Source organism: Chenopodium album, chromosome 3 (genome assembly GCF_948465745.1).
Source record: "Chenopodium album chromosome 3, dcCheAlbu1.1, whole genome shotgun sequence".
NCBI lineage: Eukaryota > Viridiplantae > Streptophyta > Magnoliopsida > Caryophyllales > Amaranthaceae > Chenopodium > Chenopodium album.
The window spans coordinates 11054537-11065440 of record NC_137836.1 but is presented as its reverse complement, the minus strand read 5'-3'; positions in this window follow the sequence as shown (position 1 = coordinate 11065440).

Genomic DNA, 10904 nt, shown 5'->3' with positions numbered 1-10904 from the left:
TATGATCTATAAATAAGATCCATGCCTAGGGTTGCTAATATAAGAGACACAATCAACTTACAGTGAATTGTGAATCAAGGCAACCAAAATCCCAATTCCCTCACCTCTCTCTCTCTCTCTCACGGCACCCCTCTCCCTCCCCCCTTGGACTTGCGGCCGACCACCCCTGGTGGTGATCGCGGTGGTTCGTGACTAGTTCGTTGCTCATACCTCTCCGTAGAAGGTCGATTGAAGAGTTCGATCGCGACTAACTAGCATTAGTGGAGGTCTTAACCTGTGCCTGTGGACCAAGTAGAGGAATCACGTTTGAGGTTCTTTGTCTCCCTTTTTCTTGCTCGATTGCTAGTGGAATCACGCTTCAAAGGTATAATTCTTACTCTTTATGTGTTATGCATGAGATCCTTGGTTAGGTGCTATATGAATATGATTCATGATTATTTCCGCTGCGTAGTACCTATAATCCCCTACAGTGGTATCAGTTAGCCTCTTGCAATTACATATATTGAGTATTAAACCTTTGTTGATCCACAATTTTAATTCAATTAGGAGGGAGAATAATTTAATTATGGGTCAATTATTATATTAAATATGATTTAACAATATAGAATCATTAAAGGTGTTTAATTTGCTCCATATTAGCCCTAAAAGATCCGAAAATTGCCCTAACAAGTTCAAAAATTCGAAACCCCCCCCTTAATATTTCGAAATTTTCGAAATCATTAACCCTAATTTGTGAAATTTGTGTTTTTGATTTTGATTTAATTCGAAAGTTTTGTGTTTAAAGAATTTAATCTAATTGATTTCATGATAAATTATGAATTTTTCATGATCAACCTATTTAATTTAAAAGTTAAATTGAATTGGGATTAAATTCATGAAGAACCCTAATTTTAAAATTGAATATGATTTAATTTTAAAATTGGATGGACCACACTAATTTTAATATTAATAAAATTATTTTGTTTTAAATTAAAAAAAAAAGGGGAATAGAGGTGCGGCAGCCGCGGCTAGGTGGCGCGGCCACGGCGACTGCCGCACCGGTGATGGTCCAGGAGGGAGGGCGGGCTGGGCACGGGTGAGTCAAAGGGGCAGCGCAGTAGTGCACCACCCCGATAGGTGTGCTGCTGCTGCTGTCCGCGCGTCGCTGCAGGGGAAGCGCACACCGCAAGGTGTGCGGCCACCGTGGCCGGCTTCGGCTGGCCACACCACGGTGGCTGACGCGAATTTTCAAAAAAAAAAAAAATTTATTTTATTTTATTTTGAATAATATCAGTTTTCAAAATTAAAATTAAAGATAAGTTTTGATTTTGAAAGGATAATTAACAAAATTAAAGTTGTTAATTTTGTTAAGATAGGATAACTATGGAGCAAAAGATTCTATTTGGATAATAATTGATTAAATAATGTGATTATCCCATAATTATTTTAGGATATTAATTGATTTAAAATATGTGATTGGCAAGTAATTAGGATAGAATCTCCTAAAGGTTAGGATAATCATGGAAAATAAATATGATTTATCTTCCATAATTAAAATAAGATTTGTTTCTATCTCATACCTAAACTAAAATATATGATATTTTATAATTGGTCATGAATAATATATGATATTATCTAATTACAGTAATTAATTAAAATATGAGATATTTTAGGAGCCATGTTTCCTTTACTATGAACATTCGATGTTGTAGTCTAGGAAAGCATGATGAGTGATTTATTATATGGCATTTTATAATATATGATGTTATATATATTGCTATATAGACTAGTATGGCCCATAGATTCTAAATACGATCTGCGCATCGTTTCGTATTTTTGTAATCTAAATACGGTCTACGTACCGTTAAGTATTTTTTTAATTTATTTTATTTTATTTAAGTAGTAGATAGAATAGAATAGAATTACAGGTTGCAGTTAATCCAAGAATCCATGGAGTGAGGCCCAAAGGAGCAAGATGGATGAGATCCATGAAGGTTCAAGTGGGAGATTTTGCTTTATTAGTTTTCTTAGGATTAAGGGGCCATACTATGTCATGTTTTATTTATGTATTAGTAGATTATGCATGTTAGATTTTATTTATATGTTGTTTGATGATGCGCTAGAGTTCACTATATAATCACAATATAATGAATCTAGGTCCCAGTAATATTGAGGTTGCTTTCCCAATTAAAAACCCGATGAAACCTTCGATATTTATGGCAGGTCATGCCTCAGCTGGGTGTCATACTATATCTTAGGGGAGTGGGGGTAAATCACGTTTTACACTTTTAATTGGTTATACTCAACAAGGTTACCTAAAGAGTTTAGAACCTTGAAGCTAAGGGTAATAATTAAACATGTGATGGTTAATTATTCAACCAAGAATTACAAAGAGTTGTAATCAGTAAAGAGTTTACTCACCTTGAAAATGCAATAGTTGATGGTAGGGCCTCAGTCCGGTCAATTATTGCACAAATAAAGGATCTTGGAATCATTCTATTCAATAGGGATCAATTAAAATTGAATGAATGTTTTAAAGTTACCAGTATTAAAATCGCTTATGGTACTTTAAAAGTTTATTAAACATAATTATTGAACTTTGCCTCGTTTGTTTTTGTTTGTAGATGAATAACTTATACGACAACACAATTTTACCAATGAAACTTAACTTAAGGCTGAATCTCAGAAACTTCAGGGAATGGGAAAAGGAGTTGAGAAATGTTCTCACAAGCCATGGGCTTTAATCTCGTTTATACATTCCTGTTGAGAGCAAATATACAGAAAAGTATGGAACTGAAAGGCATGCTGAAATTGTTTTAGCTGCAGAGAAAATCAGAGAGCTCATTTTAGGATCTATTCCAACTTGTTGGAAAAGAAGATTCAGGAACTATGAGCTAACCATCTTGTACAAATGTCTTCGTGCTATCTGTCGAGGTGGCATAGGAGCATTAGGAAGTGGAGGCATAAATGATCAAAATGTAAGAGAGGTCGTTAACTCGATCCCTCAGATTTACTATTCCTGGACTGATAGTGTAAGGTATGAGGCTTACAATGTCCATTGTAAAATAATGGCTAAAAGACTCATGCCTGGTCAGTCAGTAAGGGCCCATGTAAGGGAATTGATTGAAATGTTCAATCAAATGGATGTCCTTGGAAAACCGATCGATGATGACTCTGCACATGATATTATTTTGTTCTCACTCCATGATGGTTTTGACATTGTCAAGCTCACTCATAATGATGAGGGATCTTCGGTGACATTGATCAATCTGTTGCTTAACCATGCTGAGGAGTTCCTAAAGAGGAGAGGAAGCGAATGCTTCTTTTGCGGTAGTTGGCCATGCCATACACCAGGGTGTCCCCACTATACACTAGTGAAAACTGAAGGTAAAGAGTTACTTGATGTTTTCGTTGTAGAAATTAATCTTACTTCTTCTTCCACTTGGGTATTTGATACCGGATGTGGTGCTCATATCGTTAATAACGTGCAGGGCTTGAAAGAAAGTAAGAAGTTGGAAAAAGGGGAAGTAGCGCTTCGAGTAGGAAATGGAGCAAAAGTTGCTGCACTTGCTATTGGAAGCTATCATTTGAGACTTCCCTCTGGACTTATTTTGGTGCTTAATAACTGTTATTATGTACCAACAATAACTAAAAACATTATTTCAGTGCCTGTTTTAGATTCTGAAGGATTTTCATTTGAAATAAGAGACGAGTGTTGTTTTATTTCGAAAGAAAATATGTTATATGCCAACGCCAAATTAATTAATGGTTTGTATGTATTAGAATATACAACCCATGTCTACAATATTGATCATAAAAGGCAGAAAACAGATGGTTCAAACCCAACTTACCTATGGCATTGTAGGCTTGGTCACATAAACCAAAAGCGCATCCAGAAATTACATAAGGATGGACTTCTTTCTTCATTTGATTATGAATCATTTGAAAATTGTGAGTCATGCTTGCTTGGGAAAATGACTAAGTCACCCTTCACGGGTATAGGTGAAAGAGCTAGTGATCTTTTGGGACTCATACATACGGATGTGTGTGGACCAATGAGTTCAAAATCAAGGGGTGGGTTTAACTACATTACTTTTACTGATGATTTAAGTAGATATGGTTATGTCTACTTAATGAAGAACAAATCGGAATCCTTTGAAAAGTTCAAAGAATTCCAGAATGAGGTACAAAACCAACTTGGGAAGACGATTAAAGCATTACGATCAGATCGTGGTGGTGAATATTTAACCCAAGAATTTGATGAACATCTGATTAATTGTGGAATACTTTCACAGTTAACTCCTCCAGGAACGCCACAGTTGAATGGTGTGTCAGAAAGGAGGAACAAGACTTTACTTGATATGGTAAGGTCCATGATGAGCTTTACTGATCTTCACATATCATTTTGGGGATATGCATTAGAAGCAGCTACTAAGATACTAAACAGAAGCCCGTCCAAAGCAGTTGAAAAGACTCCATATGAGATATGGAATGGAAGAGCTCCAAAGTTGTCTTTTCTCAAGATTTGGGCATGTGAAGCCTATGTAAAACGTTTACAAGGTGATAAACTACAACCTAAATCAGACAAGTGTTTCTTTGTGGGCTATCCAAAAGAAAAAAAAGGGTATTACTTCTACAATCGCGAAGATAACAAAGTGTTTGTTGCTCGCGATGGTGTCTTTCTAGAAAAGGAATTCCTGTCTAGAAAGCCAAGTGGGAGTAAAGTGGTTCTCGAAGAAATTCGAGACGAGCAACAAATGGATGTGGATAACACCACATCAGAGGCGAGGGCGCATGAATCGATTAATCATGCGTCGGAGCAAGCTAATTCGACTAGCGAGACTCCTATCGTCCCACTTAAACCTAGTTCTTGCGAAAATCTTTAAAGAGTTGGAGAGAATATTTCTGTTGTTGCTCCTACCCCTCGTAGGTCTGCCAAAATCAGAAACAAACAGTTTGTTGAGGTTTTGATAACTGAGGATTCTGAAATCTTCTTATTGGAGAATGAAGAACCTAAAACCTACAAGCAAGCTTTGGCGAGCCCCAACTCAGATAAATGGCTTGAGGCCATGAAGTCCAAAATGGAATCAATGTCTGAAAATGAAGTGTGGACCCTAGTTGACTTTCCAGATGGGGTAAAACCTATTGGTTGCAAATGAGTTTACAGAATTAAAACAGACAAGGATGGAAATGCCTACATCCATAAAGCAAGACTGGTTGCAAAAGGTTACAGACAGATTCATGGTATTGACTATGATGAGACCTTTTCCCCAGTAGCCATGCTTAAGTCCATTCGGATACTTTTAGCGATTGCTGCATTTTTCGATTACGAAATTTGGCAGATGGATGTCAAAACCGCCTTCTTGAATGGGTTCTTGACGGAGGAGGTGTATATGACACAACCTGAGGGTTTTGAGGATCCAGAAAATCCTAGTAAGGTATGCAAACTTCAGAAATCCATTTATGGATTGAAGCAAGCATCCAGGAGTTGGAATCTTCGTTTTGATGAAGCAATCAAACAGTTTGATTTTCTCAAAAGTGAAGAGGAACCTTGTGTATACAAGAAGTCTAGTGGGAGCAGCATAGTTTTCCTAGTCTTGTATGTAGATGACATATTGCTCATGGGAAATGACATACCAATGCTTGAGTCAGTCAAGGAATGGTTGAAGAGTTGTTTTTCCATGAAGGACTTGGGTAACGCCGAGTACATTTTGGGAATCAAGATCCATCGAGACAGATCTCGAAGGATGATTGGACTAAGTCAAGAGACTTATATTGATAAGGTTCTTGACAGGTTTGAGATGACAAACTCCAAGAGAGGATTTCTCCCCATGTCTCATGGCATTGCGCTCAGTAAATCTCAATGTCCGGTTATGCTGGATGAGATGAGACGTATGGCTATCACTCCTTATGCTTCTGCAATAGGATCGATAATGTATGCCATGATTTGTACGAGGCCGGATGTTGCATTTTCTCTGAGCATGTGTAGCAGGTTTCAGGCAAATCCAGGTGATGCACACTGGACAGCTGCTAAGAACATCCTTAAGTACTTGAGAAGGACGAAAGAAATGTTTCTAGTTTATGGTGGCGAAGATGAGTTGGTTGTCAAAGGTTATACGAATGCGAGTTTCCAAACGGACAGGGATGACTTTAGATCACAATCTGGGTACATTTTCTGTCTGAATGGAGGAGCAGTGACCTGGAAGAGTTCGAAGCAAAGCACTGTCACAGACTCTACAACAGAATCAGAATATTTGGCTGCAGTTGAGGCAGCCAAGGAAGTAGTTTGGATAAAGAAGTTCTTGACTGAGATGGATATCGTACCAAGTGCTAAAAAAGGAATTGAATTGTATTGTGACAACAATGGCACCATTGCCCAATCAAAGGAGCCTAGGTCACATTTCAAATCCAAACATGTTGAGAGGAAGTATCACCTCATTCGAGAAATCGTTAACAGAGGAGATGTGAAGATGTGCAAAGTTCATACGGATGAGAATATCGTTGATCCTCTTACTAAACCCCTTCCACTACCTAAGCATGAGAAACATGCTAGTGAAGCTGGATTGAAGCAAATGATGTAATTAGAAGTTGTATTTATTTTTGGAGAAAAATAAGTTGCATGTGTAATACACTCATTTGCAGAATTATGTTTAATCAGAAATTTTATTATTTCTCTTATTTAATGATGGTTTTCAATATTAAATAAAATGTCCAAAATAATTATGGATTGATGGGCTCATCAGATTGATGACCTGGTGAATGAAACCCCACAGGTGAACAAAATCCATATATTATTTAAGTTCCTAGTTCAGAATCATTAAATTGGACATAAATGATTTCTAATAATGGACTATCATGTAAGATTGATTGGATAGCGCAGTTTCATGGGCTATAGGAGCATAGTGAGGCTCGGTCAATCACATGGATATGCATGAATGATGCATGATCGAACTATTGACCTACTTTGAAGTTCAAGTATAGAGCTTCCGGATATATTAGTGGATTCCTTTGACATGAGTGGAACATTGATTTCATTCAATGGATGTTATGGCTGTGGTACACTCAAACGTCTGCCCGTAACTGGAGATTATAAAGGGTGTTTCCCGGTTATTTCTGAAATTGAGTGGGAGCTTTGGTTGCCACAAGATTGGATTGAGTCTACCTATTTAATTAGGAATGTGTCTTGGCCCCTTGAAGAGGGAGAATTCAGAAAATGCATGGCCGTGCTCAAATGGATTACACAGTAATCATTTGTTTTGTAATTCTCACTCAGTTTTCAAGAAAAGATTTGTGGACTAATATGATCACGACATGAGATGCAATCATATTATCAAATCGGCACACATTGACTTAAGGAATTTGAATATTGCGCACTTGTCTCAGACAAGTGGGAGATTGAAGGAGTTATGTCTTAGATAAGTGCAATTACTAGATATATCAAGGATCACTATTATGGAGATAATAAGTTCGTTCTCTTGGGTCGTCATCATCTGTTGCTAGACTATGAGAGATGATCTTTGGGCTAGTAAAATAGCCCAAAGCCCGCTAGAATGGATCCTATGAGGTCACACACAAAGGTATTGGGTTAAGCAAGTAAGAGGCCCATTATTGGGCCTTACGAGTATTTAACTGATCATGAATAGGATTGGGCTAGTGTAGTTTGATTGGGATTAGGAATTGGGCTTGGTCATGGACTGTTATTTATGGATATGATCTATAAATAAGATCCATGCCTAGGGTTGCAAATATAAGAGACACAATCAACTTACAGTGAATTGTGAATCAAGGCAACCAAAATCCCAATTCCCTCACCTCTCTCTCTCTCTCACGGCACCCCTCTCCCTCCCCCCTTGGACTTGTGGCCGACCACCCCTGGTGGTGATTGCGGTGGTTCGTGACTAGTTCGTTGCTCATACCTCTCCGTAGAAGGTCGATTGAAGAGTTCGATCGCGACTAACTAGCATTAGTGGAGGTCTTAACCTGTGCCTGTGGACCAAGTAGAGGAATCACGTTTGAGGTTCTTTTTCTCCCTTGTTCTTGCTTGATTGCTAGTGGAATCACGCTTCAAAGGTATAATTCTTACTCTTTATGTGTTATGCATGAGATCCTTGGTTAGGTGCTATATGAATATGATTCATGATTATTTCCGCTGCGTAGTACCTATAATCCCCTACACAAACAACCACACAACACCAGAACACTCAGCCACTCGCTAGGGTTGTTCTACCTCTTTGCAATATATTGAGGGTTCCTTAGTACGCCAGTTAGCCCCTCTAAGCAATTTGACATGATTTTTAGTAATCGGTTTGATTACGTAAAGTGATCGACCTGGTGAAAGATCGTCTCACTTAGCTTAAAGCGCCTAAGCATTGGCTCATTGACAAAAGGCACCGACATACTGGTTCATTCGCAAAAGGTGTCGACATACTGGTTCATTCGCAAAAGGCACCGACATGCTGGTTCATTCGCAAAAGGGCACCGACGTACAGGTTCGAAGCAACGTAAGCGCCGACGTACGGGCATATTGGAAGCAAAGTTCAGATGAACTTTTAAAGATCGACAAGCGGAGATCTTCGGTAATTTCCTTTGGAAAATTAGCATCAAATGAGGATGGCTTCAAGTGAGGATATCTTCGACGGCATTCCCTAGCTTGTGGAGAGTTGTCACAAACAACTTAAGGTAATTTCAAGTGAAGTTGCCCTCGACCATATTCCCTTAGACGTGGAAGATGGTCATAATGCGGATGGGGATTGTTTCAAGAGAAGCAATATTCGATAGTATTCCCTTGGACGCGGAATATTATTAATACGGATGAGGATTGTTTCAAGAGAAGCAATCTTCGATAGTATTCCCTTGGACGCGGAATATTATCAATGCGGATGAGGATTGTTTCGAGAGAAATAATCTTCGATGGTGTTTCCTTGGACGTGGAATACTATCATAACGGAGGAGGATCGTTTCAGGCGAAGCAATCTTCTATATTGGAAACAGTTACGAGCGTAGCGGTTTTCAAGCGAGATGACATTCTCTAGCTTGCAGGAGGTCATCAAAACAACAGAAGCGGCAACAATCGGTTACTTTCAGAGACGTGTGCTCGACAGTGCAAGATACGCGTTTCTTAACTCTTTTATCTGTTTAAATAACGCTAGTTTGCAGGTATCGGCGTTGCAAGAATGATTTAGGATCACAGAACGTTCTGAGTCATTCTCCGTCCCTATCGCTACTTTGACTTTTGTTTTCGAAACTTGCGTTTCTCCAAACGCAGTCAAAGTGGGGGCTTCTGTAGACACCCATTTGTGTCTCCCCACAACCAAACCCGGTGATGAGTACCTTTCACCTCGAATCATAATCGAATCAAGTGAAAGTGTGGAAAGTTTAGTGTTGCGGAAAGTTTTAATTTCTTTTCTCTTCTCTCTGTTTTTGAAAACTTATTTTAAGAAAAACAGCCAATCCAGTTTGGTTGGTCCATGATATGGGTCCAATAGTAGTGTAGTTGGATAGGGCTTGACAAGAGCTTTCCAACTATATATTATAAGCCTAATTCCGATGAAAAATTGAGGAAGTTATGGCCAATTTACTAAGCTGGGCCCGGTTTGAGCTTTATATGCGGCCCAATGATCTAGGGGAGGGCCAAATAAGATTTATCATTCCTAATGCAATTAGGAATGGTTTTAGTTTTCTGGAATCTTCTAGAAGGTTCTTTTCATTCCTAATTCAATTAGCATTGATAAATTGACTTTTGTTGACTTTTCAGAGTTTTAATTAAAATCAAAGAGCATTTTTGAGGAAAATATACGATTTTATCCTCCTGTACGGTAGAATTTATCTAATTTGAGAAAGTGTGTCAAAAATAGTGTTGGCGCCAAACGCCAGGCATTGGCGCCTGGCGCCAATAGCCTAATGTTGGCGCCAGCTCTGTTTCACGTGCGCCAATACTCTGTTTTGTTAATTTTATCTTTTTGCCTGATTATCTCTATAAATAACGTCGTAAAAAGTCCGTTTTCATTCACCTACAATCAGTTATCAATTCTATCTCATTCTCTTTAATCATTCGCTAATTCTCATCAAGATTTCCTTAATCCTTCATTCATCTCTTTCTCTCTTTTCTCTCTTTTTTCTAAACTCGCCTTTTACATATAAAAATTCCGCATTCATTAGATCTAGATACACCTAGCCATATTCGAAGTTGCCTTCGCCCTAGAAGTGAAAGGTTTAATTTATGAGGGTTTGGTCCCAAATCTCTCTTTCAATTATTTAATTTAATTGTTTGTTTATTATTTTCCTTGAAGTTACTAACGTGTGTATTTTGTTATTAGAAAGAGGTACGAGGCATCAAAGTAAGTACTTTAATGGTTTTTATTGATGTTATGATGTAAAGATCATGTTTACAATTGTTATTATGATATTCCTAGTATCATGTCTAGGGTAATTTTAATATTAAATATGATTGTTACGATGCCTTTTATGTTCTTCCTAATATTTATGATTGCTAGTATCATGTTAGGGCTAAAGATTTGATTTTTATTGCTTAGTGACATGCTAGGGTTTGTTATTAATCTTGTTAGTATCATGCCTAGGATCTTGCTATTTTTATTATGATTAACATGATTATTATTATGATTAATATGATTGTTATTATGATGATTATTGTTATGATTATGATTATGATTATTATTTTGATTATTGTTATGATGATTGTTATTATCATGATATTGATTATTATTATGTTTCTTGATATTTTATTGTTATTGCTTGATCACGCCTTTTATGCATGTTTAAAGGGAATTTTGTATTTGTAATCATGCTTAATAAGATAATTAATAATCTTGTTTAGGGTTAATTTGATTATATTTCAAGTGATCGCCAATAATAGTTTATTTGTGCATTAATATTCAACCAACATAGATTAAACAGGTTTAGGTTTA